Raw genomic sequence first — 25,234 nt, forward strand, 5'->3', positions numbered from 1 at the left:
CGAATGACGTCTGAATGCAACACTCTATAATTTCATCTCAAGTAGTCATTTGCACAGTGTGGGAGATTCTTGGAATAGTTCGTCAAGATTTACTTTGGAAACAGCCATCACTGCATGTAAACAAGGTAAAGAAAGAGAAAAGGCTGGAACTGAGGTCATACAAAAATAATATACCACTGCATTCAACTCACAGCTGCAGTACAGCATAAGCAACCATTTCAATTTTTGTCTTGTTCAGGTGAAAGTTCAACTGTAGTGTCCCAGCATCTTCAGGGTCCATATTACACAAAATTGACTCTTGTGACTTTAAGTCATGTTATGATGTTGTTTCCTCCTCAAAAACATACCTGGAGTGTGTTTTGTTTCATTCACATGTGTTTGAGTAACTCTTTAATGTCTGTTTACATCAAAATGCTCTGTTCCACCTCGTGATGTCATGAAGCTGTAGTTTTCAAGTTAAGCACTACCCCTTACCTTTGGTTCATTAGAGATTGGCAAATCTTGGGCTGAAATCATCCAAATGATTCTAGTGAAGGTGTGTGGAGTTTAAAAATGCAGTGGAGCACTTGCTGTATTACCACATGACATCACAAGGTGGAGTATTTTCTGTTTTCTAAGAGAAGAACTCAGCTTAAATATGCAGAGTTTGTGTGTTAAACATGTGTTAATGAAACAAAACACAAGTCCAGGTCTGTTTGTGACGAGGAAATGACATAACATAGATCAGAAAATTGTGTCATATGGGCCCTTTCAGTGTCCCAGAGCATGTCTATATTAATTTGAACTGTTCATGTTTAAGTCTTTGATGAGCAGTTTTTGTGTAGAGCAGTCGGCAGCCGCCATGGACCATTAAGGCACATGTCAGAGTTTGCGAGGCCGTCTCAACTTCAGCAGAGGGCGTATCAGCAAGGGGCTTAGAGTTCTTGTTTCGTGGACTAGTTATGCTGTTACCAGAGAGCCACTCAGTTTGTAGTTTAACGTGTGAAGTAAAAGCCAAAGTTAAATCTGTCAACTGGACAAAAAGGTGAGGAGTGAAGATGTTTCGCTGCTGATCCAAGACGCTTCTTCAGTTCTGGTCAGATTTCCGATGGACACTGCCTTATATCTATGTGAAGGGAGGACCTAACTAACACTGAAACTGTAAACAGTTATTGTTTACAGTTTCGGTCTTAATGGCCTCCATTTAACCTTTAATGGCCCTGCTGTCTTGCTCTATCTATTGTTCTCTTTGTTTCCTTTGTTTGCTTTAGGTCTGAGGATGGAATTATAAAATGGGGACAGGTGATGTCTCAGGAAACAAAGAGGCCAAAGAGAACAATAGAGCGAGCCAGTAGCGCCATTAAAAGTGGAATGAAGGCCATTAAGGCTGAAACTATAAACAACAGCTGTATACAGTTTCAGTGTTAGCTCCTCCCTTCAGATAGACATAAGGCAGTGTAAGCCAGAAATCTGACCAGAACTGAATAAGTGGCTTGGATGAGCAGCGAAACGTCTTCACTCCTACACATTTTTCCAGTTGAAAGATTTAACTTTGGCTTTTACTATAGATCAGACCTCAACGATTGAGGGATTACACAGACACGTTAATGTCTGAACAAATTTATATTGTAATAATCTGATATTTTGTGTTTCTTCAGGGCTGACACCTTTGCGTCCTTTGTATATATAAATGGGCATAGCTAACCTGCTAGCCACCGCTCTCTACATAGGAAGTGATCATGGGTGCACTTAAGGGCTCCATTTACTCTGGCTCCAGTTTACTTTACATTGGGAAAATGTCTCCCCTCTCTCTGTAACTGCAGCTGTCAGACTGGTCATTTTGGTCTTAAAATGTTCAAATTAACCAGCTGATCCTGGTGTTTTTATTTCACTATTCTGTCCGCAACTCAACATATGAACATTAATAACATATTACGCACCTTCTTTCCCCGAGGTCGCTCCCAACTTGGCTCCAAATTCGCTCCTATAACTGTCTCGATGAGTTTGATTTGACTGGAGCTGAACGCTATGGGTGCCGTCACACTCACTTAGTCCACTTCTTTATACAGTCTATGGTGTTGTTATTGTAACTGCTTTTATACATGACAGTTGGTCGCTGGGTCGACAAGTTGATGTGAAGGTTCTATTCATCAGTTACTGGTCTGTTTTGGAGACTGGCTCTAGGAGTTGAGACTGCTTTTGTTTTGCTCATGTTTAAGTGTGGGTTATGGCCTACAGTAGCCCTTGTGTTCAGAAATTAAACAACCAGGAGAGAAAGAAAGAAATTTGTCATGTTTTCTTACACCGGAACACTACAATATCAACCAAATATAAAAAGAAAAGGTTGTATTATCTTATTTTGACTGAATTGTAGTATATATTTAAAAATTAAGACACCGTCAGTGAATCCACTGGTGTGTCCGGATGAGCAGCGAAACGTCTTCACTCCTACAGGATTTGTCCAGTTGACAGATTTAACTTCGTTGTTTGCTATGGATCAGACCTGGACGACTGAGGGTCTACAGACATTTCATGACAAAGTACAATGTAATCAATAAGGAAATCTAGTTCTTGCCCCCAAAACTGAGATTACGACATCATCACATTCTACAATTTGAAAACCACCAATATATGCTGCTTATGTTCAACCAGGAAGTAGAAATATTTAATAAAAATAAAAATTATGCAAGATTTTTTGGGAACTCAGAAGTCTAAGCTGTCATATGCACTTGAACTCTTTGGCTCTTCGACATTTCACGACATGTATTGTCACATACCTGGTACTTCCACATAATGTCTTACTCACTCTTGCACATTCACCTTACATATTGCACTACCTTTTCAAACGTCCTCATACTTTTATTTAATTACACAGTGACAGAGAGCGCTGCGGGTTCGGTCTGACAGGGCACACTCGGTAATGTTTTCACACAGTGTCACTTTGAAAAGGCTTCAGGGATAGAGCTGTCGAGGGGGATTAAACCCACACGTCTCTGCAAAACCAAAGCATCAACGGGTGTTTTAATTGTACCTTATGAAATGTCAGGCCATTTCACCATAAATCCTTGTATCATTCCTCTGATAAGCGGTAAGCATGCATTCACGGAACTGAAGCACTCGGAAAAAGGTCAGGTGTAGTCGTACGTACAGTATGGTAGACAGAAAGATGCTAGACTCTACGGATTTGGAATACTGATAATGCTAAGGCTATTTGTTGAGACTGGTAATATTTGTACACCCTGCTACAAAGTAAAAGAGAAATAAAATCTGTTAACTGGACAAACAGTTGTAGGAGTGAAGACGTTTTGATGCTCATCCAAGCTGCTTCTTCAGTTGCTGGTGGACACTGCCTTATATTTATCTGAAGGGAGGAGCTAACTACACTGAAACTCAAAATCTTATTGTTTACAGTTTCTGTTTGTAGGCTAGGTCTATTGTGCTTAGAGGTAAGATCGGGCCTAAAAAATCCAGCCCGACCCGACCCAGGCCCGCGGGTATTAAAGCCCGACCCAGCCCGAGCCCCACCAATTAACTTGATTTGCAGGCCCGAGCCCGAAGCAAACCCGAAATTTCATATTTTATTTGTGAGGATAAATAAAAAAAATAAAGAACCAAACAAAGTTAAACATGCGTAAAAATAAGCCTACTAATAAAAAACCTTCGCCACTAACTACTGAAAATGGTCTAAGGTCCTGACCGCAAAAGTCCACGCACTTGTCTGTGATGGCCTGCTTAGCGCGAAGAGGTGCGGTCTGTGGGACAAATGATAATATAGATGTTTGACGATCATCACTTTTGCCAGTACAGCTGTTTAAATGCCTGCTCAGCGTCGAGGTGCCAGTCTTTTTGCTCTCGTATGAAAGCAAAGCGCCACATTGACTACATTCAGCGAAGCCAACGCACGTTTCTGTAGCATTTTCAACAATCAATTTGAAGCATTTCCACACCTCACTCTTGCCGGTGCGTGTTTGCCTTTTCAGTTCCTCTGTCTTTAGTTTATCCTTTACTTCTTGCTGCTCCATATCAGGGATACCAGGTCAAAATAGATGCGGACTTGCGGAGGGGAAGAGGGGGCGTTCACGTGTGCAGAGTATGCTCTGGCTCTGCGGCTCCTGTTTAGTAGTTAAATAGCAATTACCTTACAGCGCCTTCTCTGTTTTATCCAAATTATTTTTTTTATAACAAGTATTCCTAAGTTTAGTATCCACACATTGTTTTAGTATACATTTTTATAAACATATATTTATTTTAAAAAAGTCAGGTAGAGAGAAGCCCGAGCCCGACCCGACCTGAACGTAATGATTGACATTTTAGGCCCGACCCGGCCCGAAATTCGGGTCGGGCTCGGGCTCGGGCTTAAGATCTTACCTCTAATTGTTCTACCCTAAGTGTGCACTGTGCCTGAGTCCTACTTAGCATAGTCATTCAAGGCCCTAATGAGTGGTTTCACACCATGACTATGTTAAGTAGGACAATAGACCTAGCCTACAAACAGAAACTGTAAACAACAGAACTGAAGAAGCGGGTTAGATGAGCAGCGAAACGTCTTTACTCCTACAATGTTTTGACCAGTTGACAGATTGTATTTCTTTTTTGCTATGCCTCAGACCTGGACGACTGAAGGATTACACAGATATCCAGCTACAAAAATGTCCAAAAATGCAGTTCTAACTTGTCCAAAAGTCCACACTCTTCCTTAGTTAGGGCACTATGTAGGAGTCATACCTTTTTAGTGGTGTCTGAATGTTCAGGGAGTTAAAAAAAAAAAAAAAAATAGCGTGCTCAAAATTTCCCACAATACAACTTGAAAAGTAGTGTCCGGCAACGGTTACTAGTCCGGTCAATATAGACCATAATGCAGCGGTTACAGGGGCGAATTTGGAGCCGAGTTTCGACGGCGAGTATCATAGCAACCAAAGAGCCAATCCAGGGCCAGACTGCTGAAGGTAATGGTCCTTCCTCCAATGCTGCAATGCTGTTAATCAAACCTGTTGTTAACGCTAGCGGGGGCGACCTCGGGGGAAGAAGGTGCCGGATTTGCCTGTTATTAATGTTCATACCTTGATTTAAGGGCACAGTAGTGAAATAAAAATACCACGATCATGTAAAATGGGTTAATACCAACATTTTAAGACCAAAATGATGAGGCTCACAGCAGGAGTTGTAGAGAGAGTGGTGACAATTTTTCAAAGTAAAGCGCAGAAAAAAGCCAGAGCATTCTCACTTCATATCTGGAACACGGCGGCTAGCAGGTTAGCTATGTCCATTTATATATACTCTATGATGTTTACATGGGTCAAAATGCCTTCCTTGCTAATAAATTGTCCCTGCATTTTGGATGAGAAGGTCATGCTGAAACAGTGTTGAGAAAATATAATATAGATTGGCACAGTGGGGTGATATAACCATATTTATAGACTGTCTCTAAATTATTCATTTGTGGAATGTGGGTGGGTAATTAATGGAAATAGATTGGTTTGCTTGTGGTTGAGAGGTCAGGTGAGGAACACACAAATTCTTAAAATAGCTAATACGTTATGTTCCAATGGTGCCCTCCAAAATGGATGTAATTTGTAATGATTTAGTTTTCTCTCTAAAACCTTCAAATCAGGTTAGAAATCTAGGGGTAATAATGGACACAGGTTTGAACTTTAACAGCCACATCAAATTAATAATGCTTTTTACCATCTAAAAAAAAAGGTATTCTGTTAAAACCAGACTTGGAGACACTTATCCATGCATTTGTCTCCAGTAGGTTAGACTGCTGTAACGTCCTGCTCACTGGCCTCTCCAAACGAGCCTTAACACAGCTGCAGTACATCCAGAACACTGCTGCTCGGGTCCTGACTAGAACCAGGAAGTACGAGCACATAAGTCCTGTGCTCAGGTCTCTGCACTGGCTCCTGTGGCTCAGAGAATAGACTTTAAAGCAGCTCTGCTTGTGAACAAGTCTCTCCATGGCCTAGCACCAAAATACATCTCTGACATGTTAGTGCCATATGAACCATCTCACACTCTGAGGACTTCAGGGACCGGCCTCCTGCTGGTGCCCAGAGTCAGGACTAAACATGGAGAATCAGCGTTTCAGTTTTCTGCAGTTAAAACCTGGAACAGTCTTCCTGAAGATGTGAGACAGGCCTCTAGTTTGACAATGTTTTTATTTAATTGTATTTATTCAATGTTTAACCAGGTGGGTCAATTGAGAACAACTTCTCATTTACAATGACGACCTGGATAGGCAGCAACAATAAAACACATAAAACACAAACACAATTCACAAATCAAAGAATAAAACATTAGAAGGGGAAGGTAAAATAGTGGTTAAAATCATGTGCAATGATCTTTTAAAATTAAACAAATTTAACTTTTAAAAACAGAGAGAGAAACAAAAGAACCAAGTTTTAAATCCTGCTGTAGATAGTTCCAGTCACTTGCTGCAGAGAACTGAAATGAGCTTTGGCCTAAGGCTGTGCGAGCTTTCGGTACTGACAGCTGTATGTATCTGTTGGAGCAGAGTGCACGACTGGAGCTGTGGATATTTAGCAGTGAACTGAGATATGAGGGGGTCATACCCACTAAAGCTTTGTAAATGAAAATGAACCAGTGAGTTTGTCTGCAGGTGTGAAGAGATGGCCACTTGAGCAGAGAGTAAAGCCTACAGTGGTGAGTTTAAATCCAGGCTCAAAACAGTTCTGTTCAGCTGTGCATGTGACTGAAAGGTTTTTATCCTTTCACATATACCAGTCAAAAGTTTGGACACACCTTCACATTTGTCTTTTTTCTTTATGTTTAATAATTTCTACATTTTTCATACATACAGAAGAATCACATATAAGATTCAAGATATGTGAAATTATGTAGCAAAGACAAATGCCTAGTGTTTAAAGCAGTGATCAATGCAAAGGGCGATAATTGAAAACCAAAACACCAAATTATAACATAAACAACTTGGCCATTGCATCTGCTTTTGTAATTAAGAATACATTTAAGTAAGCTGTATTTGATTTGAACATATTTACTTCGTATTTGGGGACACAGACGAATCATGTTTATGGAATTATAAAAAAAATTTACACATGGTTCTTTTAAAGCTTATTAAGTAAATTTTGCATAAGATGTTACTTAAGTAAAACTACACGTACTGGAGTAAAAAATACTCATGAAAAAAACTCAACTAAAGTAAAAGTAATAAAGTACCTGTTTAAAAATGTACTTAAAGAGTAAAAAGTCAATGTATTTAGTGCATATTTTGAGGTCTTGTCAAATGTAGCGATTTTAATAAAGATTTCTGCTAAATTTTGTTCAATAAAACCAATTGAATGAGTCATTTTTTGTTTTTTCTAGCTGCTTATTTGTATATTTTTGTTTGCTCAAATTATGAATGTGTTAAAAATAAACCCTCAGATTTTTTATTTTTTTTTCAGCAGGTCTTAAACAATAATAAAAAATACATTTGCCCTTCAGTCCAGTTCAAAGATGCAGTGGAGTTACATCCCACCACTGCTCAGATAAAACCAAACAACTGCTAAAGATTAAGTTTATTTCATACCAATCTCTGGGATAATTTAGAAATAATGACAAATACATTGAAAACATCACTTGGAAACACATCAAGTAATCTAAAGTTGAAAACCTTTTGCTCTCTATCCCATCTATTCAATTCCCCATGTTGTGTGAATACAGTTAGTATTGACATGGGAATGACAGAAGCCAAAATATTCGATACCCGAGCCTCAGGTTGCAGTAAACACCATTGATCTGCCCCCACTGTACAAATGTGGTTACTCCTGTGTATTGTAAACCAAGAACAACTCAATTCAACAATTCAATCTACATAATAAAGTGAATACATCTTTACTTCAAACCTGTCTTGTATTGATGGATCGCTGTGGTTGTTTGAGTCCTGCCTGAGCCCTGTCCCCTCGGACGATCTGAAACGGGCCACAGCTGCGGTTCGTACGGCCTGGGGGACACATGAACAATGCCTCTTGTTGCCGCGGTGACAGTAGGTTTTAGTTAAATGGAGACACTAAGCAGCTGGATTATGTGTGGACTTAAAAGAACACGTATGCATTCTTGCGGCTTAAATTCTCCTTTAAACCTGCTTTTGATAAGATAAGATAAGATATGCATTTATTAGTCCTGCAGTGGGGAAATTACAGGAATTATATCAGGGGAGACTGCAAACAGAAATTATGTTGAGATTGTTTTAGGATTAGTATTTCACATTTTATAACTTAAAATAATGTCTGCATTTGGAAAAAAAAAACATGTTAACTACATTTACATCTACATTTCTCTGATCACAGTAACATGGATGGACAATGGACAAATAAATAAATGAAGGATTAGCCAATGTGAATGCTGTGAACATGTATGTGACACGTTAAAGTGGCTGTATGTCACTATGTGTTCATTGTGAATTAATTTGATCAGAGTCCAGTGATGGTTTATGGACTGACAAACTACATAAGAGAAGTCAGATTTTTTTTTCCAGCATGTATTTAATGGGAGGGACAACAATATAACAGGGTTAAAAGCTCAAAAAAGTCAGGGACAAGACTGATATACCTCTGTTTAAAAAAAATACAGAGATATCATTCTGGATTTGCCAGACAAATAAAATGCATCAAACGCTCATCTTGACTTGGAACAGTCACAGTTGCTAATTTGCAGCATCTGTCTCTCAAATGTGGATGACACTCCTCGACAAATTCTCATGTCATTCAGAACAAAATATATAACTTATTTTATCCCCCAAAAAGAGTTTAGTTATTCCATTTTTGATTCTGCACAAATCTGTGCTTTTGGTTTATTTTTTTGCCCGTGAACAAAAAGTTTTGATATGAACTGACCATGCGTTTCTCTGACTTGATAATCCGCCTGTCAATCACACTCATCGGGAGACAGATGGTTCCAGTTCATTACTACAGACCAAGACCACCTTGTGTGGTTTGTAAGGAGGGATTTAGAAAAAGAAAATTAGAGCAACAATAACACAATCACTATGGAGGTAGACAGTCTGAGGTGGTTGAAGGTTCTATTGCTGCAGTAGAGTTAGTGATGATAATAATAATAAAAAAAATATTATAATCATCATATTATCATTTATAAAATACATGAATTGAAGAAAATATAACATAATATAAATTGTTTTCACATCGTTGCCATTGTGTCTTCCTTTATAGCCCATGGGCCAAACAAAATGAACAGTTATCAGCCTTTGAAATGTATAAACACTGTATCGAAAAATGCTTTTTTGACACAGGTCTATATTTTGGTTTAGGCCATGTGCTGCTTATCACATTATAATTTGAACTATTGTCTTTCATTTAAGCACAATTGTGACTGTCTCTTAGAATTAGCCCCTGTCTCTTATCATTTTTAACCCCGAAACCTCTAGGAATGCGATAGACACATATTTATGATATAAAATGAAAATGACAAGAATGTTTCTCACAGAGGAACATCACAGAACTGAACCTTTTTCTACTCTTTCAGGTTCTAAAGGATAGTGGAGAGTCCTGCTTGGGAAAAGTCCATTTGATTCAATTTTTGCTTTTTAATTTAAGTTAAAAAAAAAAAAAAAAGAAAGAAAGAAAAGTAAAATAGATTTTTTCCTTGAATTGGAAATATATGTAAAACTGAATAGGCAAACGTCACTGAATGTGGCATAACTATCACTATCACTCAAAGACAACAGCCACTTTCTCTCTTTCAGCCACTGACTATCTCAGTTTGAGGTAAAATTATTTCATTTTTCCACCTATTTATTGCAGAGAGCTTGTAACTGATAAGACTCTTTTGTAAATGCACTTGACAAGTAGAGTGGTTTTATGATTCTACAGTGTGATGGTGGGGCAGGTTTTCTAAATCATTACATTTTAATAACGAAATTAGAAGTTAGTTATTGAGTAAAGAGGAGGGTTAGACTTCTGTGAGGTATTAAGTAACATGAAACACATTTTAAATCACCATTTTACCTTTTACTGTTTTAAAAATTCTATATTCGCCTAAAACAACATATTAAAATGTGCAATTAATTTCAGTTTAGTCTTTGGCGCTCTGGGTCCTGCCTCCCTTTACTCCCCCCCATCCAGATTTGGTCAAATATTTATGCATAATATTGAAATGAATTGTCTCTTTTCTACTTACAGATTAATTGCTCAAGTTTGGCAGATTGTTTGAGAACTACATTCACAAAGTTCTTCAGAGACCCCAAGAATTCTTACTTTTCTTGCATCTTGTAAAAATTGGCCCCAAAGCCCAACCTTAAAAACCTAAGAATGATTATTGTTATTGTACATAATGCTGGCTTTCCTTATCTCTCTATTTAAAGTTTCAAAGATAATGCAGTTGTATTAGTACCCAACGGACCACAAACGAAATATATGCATGTTTATAATTTAAGTAATTTTAAGTCTCTCTTTAAAACTTTCTTTTTTTGGTTTGTTTTCTTCAGTAAAATGTTATCACTTTGATGGCCAGGTTTTTATATTTTTTTATCAGCCTGGTTTACAAACTGTCACACTGCTGAACAGAAACCTGCTGTTGTTTTTGTTTACTTTTATTATATTTGAATAATATATGTTTTGGGCCTTCCACAGAGTTTTCTTATAAGTAAATAGGCAGATTTTCCATAGGGATTGCTCAGAGCGGGAGTGGAACTATAGCCTCTCTAATTTTCATACCTTTTATCTGGGTGAGTGCAGTTCTTCATTGTTGCAGGGGCAGGAGGTCTAGGCCTAACAGCCTTCTCTTATAACCAGGCCATAGCCTTTAAGGGGCCCCAGAATTTGCCATTGGGGCCATCGCCATTTCAGTTCCGCATATTCATATTTGACAAAATTAAGAAAGGGGAGTCGTTTTTAATTCTTGATTTCTGGTGCATTTTAATGTGTCACAGTTGACTAAAGTTGGCTTACATTTATCAGTTATTTTTGCTAGATAGAGTAGCTAAAAGATGTACTCAAGCAAGGGCACACTTACTCCAGAATCACTTTACTTAAGAAGTATAAAGTAGTGATCCAAGTTAAAGTCCCATAAGAGAAACAGTGTGGACATGACATCAAATTTATAATCATCGGATCATTTCGAAGCACTGAACAATAAATAATGCATAAAATCTGGTAACTTCAAAGAATAGACCACAAAAAGAGGATTTGAGGATCACATTATTTTGATGTTTGTTGTCAGGCTTTAGATGCAGAGTTGACATGACATACGTTTACATATAAAATGAACAAAACCTTCTGGCAAATGCGTCTATTAAGGAGCATTCACAACACATTCACGAGTTGTTCTCAGGTCCTTCTTCTGTCCAGCAAAGATGTTTCTGCCATAATCATCATTGTTAATCTGACAACTGGAGCAGTAATCCACTTTAGCTGCACTCACATCATCTCACAGCTTAGATTACAAAAGGATCAGCCACAACCAAAAACAGCCAGTGTAATAAATGGACTCACCTGTTGTTAGATGAACTTTAATTTCACTTTTAGTTTGTAAAACACAGTTCAAATGTACCTCTGCTGCCTCAGTGCACCTCGAGGGATGTGGGGGTCTGAAACATGTAGCTGTCCACAAATGTAGGCAGCACTTATTATCTACTGGAAATAAAACACAGACAATAATTTTAGAGGGATATTTGGACTATTATAAACCTGAAATTTGTTTAGTTTCCCAAAAAAACTCCAATCAATATTTTTCTTAATCTGTTTATAGGCTTCAGTTTTCAGGGAGTGCATCGTTCGGTCAAGAAATCACTTATAGTTGGTTTATTCAAATTTTGGGTACATCTGATGCCATCTATAGGACACTGAAGTTATTACAAAGGCAGTCTATTGTGAACATGTACATTAAAATCTCCAATTTACATTCTTTTCTCAAACTGACACTAGACTTGATATAAAGTCAAAGAACTCAATCAAAAACCATGAGGTCAGTAGATTATTATGAATGAAACAGCTTTTTGGTTTCTCCAATTTGGGCGAGTAATTAACGCTACAAGGCTTTCAAATGAACGAAAGGCATTGTTAGTTTTAGGATTAAAAAGTAAACTGGAGTGTGAAATGACATTGCACCACCTCGGCCTGAGCTCTTGGCGCACAGAAAATGACTAGGTGGAGTTGACTCATTTGTGTAACAATCACCTACGGTTTAGCAGTCTACATTTTACACGATTATCCATTAGTTTGTTAATGGCGCAAGTCAGTATTTTTATTAAGTTTTGTGGTCCGGCGCCTACAATAGCAAGTTTGAAATGTAGCTCCTATAGTCTCTATCTGCTCTGAGACTAAACACTTGATTTGTGACAGTGCAGGTGAGAGCTCAGAGACAGTAACAGAGTCTAAATAAAAGTCTAAATAAGAAACTGTGAGGTCATCTGTGACAGGGTCATTTATTGTTCTGCATGTTTGAACTAGCACTGCAAACTGATCACTGCTACGGTGCAATGTGCCCCATTACATCTCCAATTTTATGGGGCTTATGAGACTGTTAAGTGATGATGTCACTTCTGGGTTCAACCAGCAACTTCAAAGTTGTTGTTTTTTTGTTTTTTTTTTATTGTTCCCTATTCAAACAAGAAACAATCCTCTTTCAAAAATTTCACAAATTGTATCAAACATGTATCAACATAATGTAGTAATAATCTAGTATTACATAGGATTACCAGTGTGTATATCCCACAAACATGTTCATTATTTTCAATCAGCTGATGTGTTTTGGACCCAGAAATGACAATCCGATAGGGGTAGGCCATTAGACCATAAGCAAAGTTTATGTATGGTACAAAAAGTGGTCAAATATCACGGTTGAGATCTTGAGATCACATATTTTGAGTGGTTTACTTCCAGGCTGTCTGTCAAACCAACCACGGTTCACACAAGGTTACACAATAATGTGTACTTGTTCCCTCAGCTTTAAAAATGCTCCAGACGACTGCAGCAGATTTTTTTTTTCATGCAAAATTATGTTTTGCGTGTCTCTCCAGATACAAGGTTAACATGTTCAAATGAAATATAGATTTTATTGATAAAAGACATAATGCTTGTTTATTCTTAATGGCCAAAACATTGGACATGGATGCCTATTTATTTGGTGTTTTGGTTCTCAAGATGGTTAACCAATGAGAAACAGAATGAGCCTCTTGATTTAAAACTAAGAGGACTCTCTCTGATCAGAACTGTGACGTCACGACCTAACAACCAGCACCCGGAGCCAATTCTTAATCAGTGCAGCATCACAGCTTTCACATGAGGCACGGTCTGTCCATGTACTTAAAAAAAAAACTTGTGTCCTCCACCTGCACCTCGAGGCATCGGCAACCCAGGTTCAGTCATGATTGCGTTAACTTTTTTTTAAAACAATTCGTCTGCAGGCTACATACAGTTTTTTTTCAGTCTCTTTCTCAATACTTTATATAAAAATTAGGTTGAAATTGTCTGCCAAAAGGAAACAACAACAAGAACCTACAATCTTTAGGTTAATCTTTTCTTGTTCTCAGGAGCTACTGTAGGTATCAGCCTCTGAGATGAGCGATGCCAGAAGGGTACGCTGTCAGAGGAGCAGAGTGCCTGCCCTCTCCACCTCGCCCTCTCACATCTCTCTCTCCTGGCACAGACCTACAGTCTATGGGCACAGATTGTGTGATTCTTTGAGGAGCTGTCAGCGGCCGACCCTTCCTCATTTCTTTCTGCTTTGTTTCATCGTGGGCCCCTGTGTTCTGTTAAATCACGTGTTAATTACCATGTAGCCCAAAACCACAGAAAAGTTCTTCCTGCACATGCTACTCTGCGCCGTTAAGATCAACTAAGCCCTTTTGAAATAAAACCATCTACTTTGATGAACTGCAGAATGGGCCTTGTTGTAAAAAGATTTTAAAATGATGATGCACTATTGTCTGATGCATAGTTTAAAGCACAGATGAGCTCTCACCAAGTTATTGTAATAAGCCCATTATTATTGACAAACGTAATCAGTAAAAGGCAGCAAAATACATGAATTTATGTGATTATTTTTTCAAAATTGTCCTTGAGGGGAGAAACCCCCCAAACCCCCCACACATTTGGGTGATTTGTGTAGGCTGTTTTATTTTTTCTCTTTTAATTATATATTTTTTTAACAACCACTCTGAAAAGAGGGCTGTCAGATTGGTGATGAGCCACTGCATTGCAAATGCTCCCGGTACATTTCAGAGCCTCAGTCCACCCCTGGCATCATCCTGGACAGTAGCTTTCATGTTCACTAGTCCTCGGCCTCCTTCATTACAGCTCGTGTACAGTCTCAGGGTGCTGGATTTGGGATGGAATCCGTCATGCATGGTAAGGAGCTTTTGGGTCTTAACATCTGTGGTTTGTATCTCCTCCTTTGGCCAGCCTATGATTCCTGCTGGGTGTCTGATTACTGGCAGAGTGTAGCTGTTTATTGCCTGGGTCTTGTTCTTGCCATTGAGCTGACTCCTTAGGACTTGCTTTATTTCCTTTTCCAGGATGGTGTTTGCTTGTGGGATACCAAGGTACGTGTAACCATCCTCAGTGTCTGCTATTGTTCCCTCAAGGAGTCACCTCTTCTGTGTAGAATACTTCCTCTCCCTTCGTCAACATCCGACTACACTTTTCAAACCCAAATGACATTCCAGTGTCTGTGCTGTAGATCCTGATGGAAGGCAAGGCAAGCTTATTTATACAGCACAGTTAATACACCAAGTAATTCAAAGTGGTTTGCAGAATAAGGAAGACATTAGAATCACAATACAAACACAAACAAACTTAAAATAATCATCATAAAAGAGACTCACTTATGTGGCTCAGAGGGTCAGTGTCCCACTCACTGTTAGCGTACAGGCTGATGTCATCTGTGTATGGTGACGGTGGCCCCACTGACTCAATAAAAGTAGTCAGTCTTGTTGAACGTTTAGCTGATGGAGTTCAGACTGAAGGGTGGTTTTCCACAAACTTATCGAGTTTGCAATGAAGGCTCTTAGAGTCCTGTTGATGTTGTACAGCTCCAGACATTCAATGATCTGTGTGTGTGGTATTAAGACGCAAGTTTCTTGTGATCAATCCAGGCAGTGCACAGGTTGGTCTGATGGGTTCTTCAATCTTGGGCGACTGTTGGTTTTGGCTCCCCTGATGTCTTTGCCCTCCTGTGCTGTGTCCATGGGTGTCAGGGTGAGTCCCATCCCTTAGCAGCTGCTTCCTTTGCTGTCATGCAGTCATGGAGATCATTAATTTTCTTTAGCCAGTAGACATGGATCATGTCAGGGCCTGGTGCAGTTTTTCATACCTGAAACTCTTTCCTACTACTACTTTGACAATGTTTAAATCCAGGCTCAACACAGTTCTGTTTATCTGTGCATATGACTGACTTTATTCTGCACTCTTCTGTATTAATGTTAATTTTATGATGATCATTTGTGATTATTTGTGGTTTTAATGTCTTTCTTATTCTGTAAAGCACTTACTTAATTACTTTGTGTATGAATTGTGCAGTACAAATAAACTTGCCTTGCCTTTCCTGAATGTGTACGGCTGTGATGGTGACTGGGTTCTGTTCAGGGAGGTTGCTGTGGTCTTCTCTCAGAGCCAACAGCCACTGTGTGTATCACTGTTGTGTGATGCCTCGTCCTCCCATATGACTTTCCAGTACTGTTCAGTTTCCAGCCTTGGTGGGTCTGCTCTGGTCTTATTACCCTGCCATTGAGCGTACACTTATGCAGGTTGTGTTGCGAACAGACACTTATTCATCTGGCTTAATTATCTCGGACATACCTCTTTAGATGGAGCCTTTGGTAGGCACAGTGTTTCAAGTATGATTATAAATTAAATTATGTTGTGCGAACAAGATCTTTTTTTAATGTATTTATTCTTAGGGGACTTTAGGGGCTCCGCAGTTAATGGTTTTGTCGTCCAATCATTTTTCAGAATGTACAAATTAACTCATACCTCGTTATTACTGGGCAGACTGACGTTGGCTTCTTTTACAGAGCACCTCACTTATCTCGCTGCCTCCACACTCCAGCACAGGTAAGTACCGGTAAGTATAACTATACTATACTATTTTTACACCATAAAAGTTAGTCTCTTAGTCCAAAAAGCAGTGCTAAATTTATAAAAAAAAAAAAAAAAAAAAAAAAGATTAGACTATAGATTAGACTATTAGATTCCAAAAAATATATATTTAGACACCCCTCCTCCTTAACTTTCTTAAATGGTAAATGGTCACAGTTTATATAGCGCTTTTCCACCTTTAAGGCACTCAAAGCACTTTACATCAAGGAAGGCAAGGCAAGTTTATTTGTACAGCACAATTCGTACACAAGGTAATTCAAAGTGCTTTACAGAATAAGAAAGACATTAAAATCACACAAATCAAAACATAAATAATCACAAATAATCATCATAAAATTAACATTAAAAGAGAAGAGTGCAGAGTAAAAACCTTTCAGTCGTATGCACAGCTGAACAGAACAGTTTTGAGCCTGGATTTAAACATTGTCAAAGTAGAGGCCTGTCTCACATCTTCAGGAAGACAACTGAAAACTGAAACGCTGATTCTCCATGTTTAGTCCTGACTCTGGGACCAGCAGGAGGCCGGTCCCTGAAGTCCTCAGAGTGTCAGATGGTTCATATGGCACTAACATGTCGGAGATGAACTTTGGACCTAGGCCATGGAGAGACTTGTTCACAAGCAGAGCTGCTTTAAAGTCTATTCTTTGAGCTACAGGAGCCAGTGCAGAGACCTGAGCACAGGACACGTGCTCGTACTTCCTGGTTCTAGTCAGGACCTGAGCAGCAGTGTTCTGGATGTACTGTAGCTGTGTTAAGGCTCGTTTGGAGAGGCCAGTGAGCAGGACGCTACAGTGGTCTAACCTACTGGAGACAAATGCATGGATAAGTCTCTCTAAGTCTGGCTTTGACAGTTTACCTTTGATTTTTGCAATGTTCTTTAGGTGGTAAAAAGTTGCAAATGTTATTGATTTGATGTGGCTGTTAAAGTTCATGTCTGAGTCCATTATTACCCCTAGATTTCTAGCCTGATTTGAAGGTTTTAGAGAGAGAGACTGGAGGTGACTGCTGACACAAGGAACCACTCACCCGATCACACACACATTCATACATGAGTGTACGCAGACAAGTGCTAAGAGTAAATTCAAATGATTCAATTACATGCAATTATCCAAAGCACTTGTAGTCATTTCTTTTGTCACAGGCGACTTTAACAGCAAGACGCCATATCAGTTAATTAATAAACACTTTTGAACTTCTTATGAGCCATTTTTTCCTGTTGACTTTAAGTTTAGGCCTTTGTAATGGACTGACTATGTACATTACTTTGACAAATGGATTTTCATAAATAACAAATGCACTGCAAATGGTTTTATTATTTTATTGAATATTTAATACATTAATTCATTAATTTAAAGATCTATTTATTTATTATTGTATTCGTTTAAATGCTGTTTTCTCAAAACTAATCAGGTCAGGTTTGTGGAGATGCAAGCTCACTCACAGTAAGAATGCATGTTTTTTCATTTCTGGCTAAAACTTTACACACTGTTTTTTAAAGTTGCTTTACAATTTTAGGCAATATTGACTCACTGCCCATACACAATCTACACCATCACAGCCCTCCATACTGTATAATGATAATATAGCATTCTTGCCCATGGACACAACAACAGAAGCTCTACAGAGAAGTGGGATTGTACCACTGACCACTGATAACCACTGATCCACAAAAATAATAATAATAATAATAACAACAATAATAATAATAACAATCTTTCAATTGAAGTAAAAGGGTTATTTTACCTATTCATTTATCCTGGCTAAATACTTCTGTGCAGCACTGAACAGCAGGAGCTCGGTGTGAATCACATTAAAACGACACAATGTCAACCATAAACAGGCATCCTGTCCCACCTGCTCCTGTGCGCTTTCGCAGCATCTCTTTAACTTGAAGGACCCCAAAACAACATCACTCTAATTGGTCCCTCGAGTTAGAAAAAATAAAAAGGCAAAATTATAACTTTCTAATCCTACGGAAAAAGACACAAAATATCCAGGATATTTTGGCAAATTCTCATCCTTTTGCTTTATATTCAACTTAGACACAAGGTAAAAATCTGAAATTGTTGACACCTTTTGTTGTTCTTGTAGCTGTTATTGTAACTGCTTTTGTACGTGACACTTGGTTGCTATGCCGACAGGTTGATATGAAAGTCCTATTCATCAGTTACTGGTCTGTTTTGAAGTCTGGCTGTAGTGAACTGAGACTGCTGTTGTTTTGTTCTTGTTTAAGCGTGGGTTATGGCCTACAGTAGCCCTTGTGTTGAGAAAATAAACAACCAGAAAAAATGCTTCCTTACACCAGAACGTATAGTGTTATGAATCAAGTCTGACAGAAATATGTCTTATTTATGTAAGGATGACAAATAGCGAGCGTCTGGCAGTAATTGGGCAGTCAGAAAGAAGACCTTTTCAAAAACATTAAAAAGCGCTTAGCTGTTTTCAAATGCAAACAGTTTAAAGGTACACTATGTAACTTTTATGGTGGTGTCTGCCACATACTTATATCGATGGAGATGTTATTGTTATTCTAGTAGTATCCACAGTATTAAACTCATTAATCAGTCTCATTTGCATGTGTTTTTACTCCACACCTGACCTGTAGTTTGGCCTGGTGGTGGTGTTTTGCAGCTGTAAAACCCCTCACCACACACTTTATACACTTTTTTCAAACAGGCATTAACATTTTCTCACATTTCTCTCTCGTTTAAGTAATTAACAGCGACTCACACGTATTTCACAGTTCCTCTGACCGTGCCTCATCGTCCTGGTGCTGCTCTGCTCTAGTGTCGATCCAACATTTATGTAAATTTGGCTGAACGATTGCCAATGGTCTGCAGTCCCTTAGCGAATCAGGACGCAGAACACAATGTGCATTCATCCCCTACAGCGAGACCGCGAAAGGGGAACCGTGATATAGCGAGGGACCACTGTATTTTTACACAGAGGGATATCAGTCTTGTCATTAAACCCTCCCTCCTGTTTCGCCCCATAACCAAACATGATCGTCCAATCAGATTTGGTATTTTCAGTGATGTGTGTGAAACGAGGGAGCTCAGTGGTAATTTGTCATTTGGCAACAAAATGAAATTTCTCTCACGGCAGATAAACAGTTTAGTGGTAAGCTCTTTGATTCTACAGAAATATGCTTGTTTTTCAGTCCCCTGTGATATTTTTTCCTTTCTTTTTTCCTCATAAACAGCCATATTTGTTTTGATACAGACAGACCATGCATGTCCCTGATTGTCTAATCCACCTGACTAATCCATCTGAACTCAGGGAGAAGTGGCAGATCATCATTTTGAAAAGTTAGTGCAACTTTAAAGTGTATTTGACACTATTTGCATTTCTGTAAAGAATAAGACTTTGTACATCAAGTCAAACCTCAAGGCTATTTTTGTATCTTTGGAGAAAATGATGTCAAGTTGTTTGCACTTCTCTCTGAGCAATGCTTGTTTAGTCCTTCAAATATCCACTTGTTTTGACAATAATGAGATGTTTCAGAGCCACCCACTCACAACACTGCAATGGTCAGGCAGCATGTGTTATAGTGGAGCTGCACAATGTTCACCAAGATATTCAAACAACTGAAAAACAACAGCCTACTTATATTTTTTTAAATGGAGAATATCAGACTTCTACTACATACAATTACAATGTATTATTTTACATATATTCCATTTTAAATACTGACTACAATTAAAGCTATTTTGTGTAACACAATATTGCTGAACTTCAGGAAACATAATCATGGCAGAGTTTGAGATTCAATGGCTCTATTTTATTTTTGAAAGAGATGAGAATAACAGTTATGCAGCTCCAACTGAGTTACAGTAATAAGACGGAACAAAAAGGTACAAGATACAATGTTGTCACTTGGAAATTGGATTTATAATAATTCCCTTCTCATTCTTCGTGGGTGGTCTCATAGTTTTCCACACTCAGGTCTTCTACCTCCTCTGGGTTAGGGTTCTGCACAGTACCTTTGCTGTTCCTAGTACTGCACTTTTCTGGACTGAGATGTCTGATGTTTTTCCTGGGATCTGCTGCAGCCACTCCTCCAGTTTGGGGGTTACTGTCCCGAGTGCTCCGATGACCACGGGCACCACTGATGCCTTCACCTTCCAGGCCTTCTCTGGCTCTGAGGTTGAGGTTGACCTTGGGGTCTCCAGTCCGTACTCTGCACAGATGTTTCTGTACACTATGCCCGTCACTTGATCATGCTGCTCCATGTTTGCTTTCACTGCAGGATCTTACACCCTGCAGTTATGTGCTGGATTGTCTCAGGGGCCTCTCTGCACAGCTCCACCTTGGTCTTGTCTGGTGTGGTAGATCTGGGCCTCTATCATACAGCATCCAGTGCCTCTGTGCTGTCCTTCAGACCAGCTCTGTCAAGCCATTGATAGGATTTCTTGATGGTGGTAAATCCTGTGTAGGGGCTTGTCCCCCCATGACGGTGCCTCCTCTTCCTCTGACCTCTACTGTCTGGGACATGCTCAGAGCATCCTAATTAATTATTCATCACGATGAGTTTATAACTGCTTTTCACAACTCTGAGACCAGAGTGGAGTTTTGGCTTCATAGTTAAGCTAACAAAGAACTAGAATGCTAAACATGCACTTCCTGATCCCGGGACAATATAACTCTTTATAACTAGATGCAGATAGTACATGGCTTATTTTGACCTCGAGATTTCTTTATACAATATACAAACAAATCAGGTCAGGCCCTTTTTAACCTGACAGGAATATTAATAAAGCCTACGTAATTTGATGACCTATTTGCCTGCATTTGCATCATGACTTCACAGTATGTTGTAGTACTTTTTGTATACTTTCCCTATACAAACTACAGAAAAAAACAGCGAGATTTCAATCCTACATAATGAAAGATAACTGTTCTCCCTAATGAAGGACGTATCTGCGACTATGCTGGAGTTTCCACGATAAAAGCCAGTTAACTAAGCTGAGGTCCCCACCCTGCAGAGACAAGTTTGAAGTATTAAATTAGAAAATGGAGGGTCTGAAAGTCTGTCTGTGAAGTTAATGCCTAATTAGCTGTCATCATAGCAGTCCACGGAGCGCATTTGGCCCAGATAACAAAGTGCGATCTGGCTGCATGGATAGGACTTCCTGCTTATTAGTAGCTTAGCCGACCCTTAATTAGTTTGGTTAAGCTACAAAATAAAAAACTTTAACATGAGTCTGTACTGTCATAATTACAGATGCACCGTGGAACTTTGTGGTGAATGGTAGGCCGCCTCCTGACTCTTTTAGCTTTAAAGTTAAGGTATACTTTTTTGTCCCCTGCCTGTATAGGGAAATTTGTCCTCTGCATTTGACCCATCCTTCATCTTTTTTTTTTAATTTAGTGATCCAGAAGAAAATAAACAAGAGACAAGATAAACACACACACAAAAACATACATCTGCATCTTTTTTTTTTTTTTTTTTTTTTTTTTTTTTACATACATCTGCATCTAATTATGAGGCGTTTCATTGTGCGGTAAACAGGAAGTATGGGGTTAGCATGGTAGTTTTAGTTAGCTTTATTGTGACAGCAAAAGTCCACGCTGGTCTTTCATGTTTTTCTAGCATTGTTACAACTGCCTCATTCCTAAAAAGGCTAGCAGGTTGTAGTCATTGTGCTGCTGTACAGTGTAGTAAAATCAGTACTATGTGACTTTCTTTCAGTTTTGAGGGCGAGTACTGGAATTTCAGCATCTGAGAAAAATAAGTAAAAAATATTAATTTTTTTATTCTCTTTTTAGTGATTTATTGGGCATTTTAGTTATTTTAAATATTCAGTATAGCCATATTTGTAAGATATTGATGGAATTAGAAGTGCAAGGATTATATAAGTGTATAATGTAACTTAATAACCCTGAAATGACACTACAACATGCAAAAATAGAAAATAATACTTGTTCTATGGCAGGTCATAAAGGGGTAAAGATGCACTGCGTGACATTTCTAGTGAAAGATAAACCACTAACACATCTACATGTTATGTCTTTGCCTGAAATGTTCCAGAGTAGAGACTCATATCTCCATGGAAACAAGCAGGTAACTCCAGTAAGCCAAGCTATAGACCACATTTTGTAGATCATGTTATTCCTCAAGTTTTTGCGCATTAACACACATGTAAATTAGTAAATGCAATATAGATAGGTTTAATACTATGGGACATTTCATGCAAAGCAATAACATCTCCATGGAGACAAGCAGGCGGCAGACCCCCAACAAGTTGCATAGCGTGTAGCTTTACTTTCCATACACATACATTATTATTTATTCATTTATTCATGTCATATTTGAAACCTGAATAATATATATATATTTTTTATTGAGACTTTTATGTCTATTAGTAACTTTAAGAGGGGTGTTATACAAAATATCATGTTATAAGGTTAAAAACATGCCTGAAGAGATGTCATCCATGCATGTTTCAGTATTTTAGTAATCTCTCCGAGGCTCTATTCGAACTCTCTTTATATTAACTGTAAAATTGTGTGCAATGCTCCGCCCACAACCTTACATCACCCATGCTCCCACGCAACTAGACAAACCTGATGCTTTGTGCAGTAGTTTCATTAGTGGGATGCACGCTGATTGTGTTGTGGTATCGCTCTAAAGGGGGAGTGACTTAGCGCGGGGGAGTAAAGGGAGGGGAGGCTCAGAGCATCAAAGACGAATGTGAATCTTATAAAACATCTAAACACGTTGTTTCCAGCAAATATAGCATTTTCAAAACAATAAAAGGTAACGTGGTGATCTAAATATGTCCCATGTGAGCAGTTAATACCGCACAGAATTAAAATACCCCCTCTTTAAGTTTTTCCTAAACCATTTAATTCATTAAAAAAATAATAAAAATCACAATTTCAAATGTCATTACATTTTCACGCATCGAGATTCTCTTTCATTTCTAGTGTCAGCATTGCCCTTTGATCGCAGATAGTCTTTAGTTAATATGCTCAGCGCGTTTTGCCCTTTCCATCTCACCAACACTGTCATGCCGCCATCATTCCACTGTTTTACCCACAATCCTCTGCACCTGTAAGCTCCCACAGTCCCTCACGTGTACAAATGTTAGCTAGCGCGCCCGATGACATTTTACACAAATCGGCACCTAATCTGACGCGCTCGGGCCAGCTCCTGATAGACGAACTTTGAACTGTGAGCCAGATAGCTTTTTGGAAATGTCAGCCACAATGAAAAGGAACACAGTGGTTTGCAGATAAAAGTAAATATGCTCGGCGTTCCCGGGGGGAGGGCAGAGGACGAGCTGACTGGAATTACGCACGGAGATCGGAACAGTCAGGAAGGATGTTTTTTTGACCAAATTGTGATCACTTTCAGGTTGTTCCTTCTCTCTCAAACCCCCACAGCGGTGTAATGTCAAAGCGTTTTCAGATGAATCATTCTGGTTTTGATCTTTCGAAAATCAGCCAGTTGCTATTTGCACACAGGTGCCAACGGAGACAGCCGAGAGAAAGTGAAAGTGGTCTATGGAAGCAGACTTGTGTATTTTATTCTAAGTTGCCTTGTTCTGTTCGATTCAAAACTAAGCTTTTATTTTATCAGCTTCTTATGCAATATACAGCATACTTTTGTTAATGTTAGGATGAATTCTTGTGAGAAATAAACACAAAATCTAAAATGACGTAGTAAAGAAACAAATCTGCTGACTTCTGTGTTAGAAAATTGTGGTGCCCAATGAGAACTGACGTCGCTGTAAACATCATCACACACGATGCTGCCGAATCCTACACATCACCGATTAAGAAAATAAAATTGAAGAACGAAGCAGAGAGCAGTGAGTGTATGCTAGTGGTACCGAAAACAGGGATTGATCAGTAATAAACGATTCAAAATGGCTCAAACATGCACAAATCACTCCAAAAACAACTTCAAGACGGTCATTGAGAAGGGGAAACAACTATTACATGGTTAAAACCTCTGAAAAGTCCATTTTGCAGAATAGATCTCCTTTAAAAGCAACTTTAAGCTACAGTTCATGCATAAAATGACATTGTTCAGAGTGACATCCCACGCTTCAAAGTTAATAAATACAGATTTCATTTCACAGCACAAACTCTTTCAAAAATGTTGAAATTGCCTGAAGTTCGCAGCCAAACTTTTTGGGAACATTTTGGTTTCTGTTAATCACATTTTCTGCAATATTACCCCATGCAAATTATATCAGTTTATAGTCACCCTGTGCAATTAGAAATTAGCACACATATTAAGTGATGCCAAACTCTACTCTGTGAACTCCCAGACAATAACCATCGCAATAAAACCAAAAGTAGACTGAAACGTTGCGAGCGCTGGCAGCCTAGCGCACGGTGGGACTTGCCATGGTAGTGGTGCTAGCTGGGAATAGGCTTCAAAAACTGTCGTTCGCAGCAAAGACAGACACACTGAGTTGAAAGCAAATACAATTCCGTGCTTCTGTGTTCTGCCTTCTCTGACTGACAGTTGTGGAGGTGCAACGCCGAGCTCCGGGCACTGCCACGAGGAATAAAATCTCCGCTGGCTCTCGTCCAATTTGTGCCAAGCGGGTTACGGACTGGAGCGTTGATTGAAAAAGACAAGAGCTGCGGAATTGGCATGCTGCTAGCGGTGTGGAGGCGTGGCGCTGGAGCATTTGGGGAAGGAAAAGGAAGAAAAGATCGATGGTGGGTTTTTGGCATGCAGTCATCAGTCACAAAGTCCAGAAAAACAGAGTGAAGAGAAGGTTGGAGCATGAAACGAGGCGGGCTTAAACACAGGTGGGGAGTTGGAATAACAGTTACAGGCAAACACTACAGAACTGAATGAGTTTCCCAAATGGAGAGTCAGGATCAAAAAGTTGGTCATGTAGAGATAAAACTAAAAATGCTTTTTAAAAGAACTGTGTGTAGCCTACTCTAACACTTAAAAAAGGTACTAGAATCACAACTGAACCTGTGTTACCAGTGTCTTAACCTGCAGACAGAGGACACATACATGTTGTCGGTTTCTGTTCTGTTGCATGAAGAACAGGCGCAGAGGCACAGGGATCCTTCTGTAGATCTTTATTGTCCGTTACAGCAATACTGTCAGGTTAAAGGCAGTACATCGTGAGATTGTACCAGGGTCTAACAGAGTCAAAGTCAGTCTCACAGAGTCACACAATCTCAGAGTCTGAAGAAGGTGA

This window comes from Periophthalmus magnuspinnatus, chromosome 9, assembly GCF_009829125.3.
Source record: "Periophthalmus magnuspinnatus isolate fPerMag1 chromosome 9, fPerMag1.2.pri, whole genome shotgun sequence".
Classification (NCBI taxonomy): domain Eukaryota; kingdom Metazoa; phylum Chordata; class Actinopteri; order Gobiiformes; family Gobiidae; genus Periophthalmus; species Periophthalmus magnuspinnatus.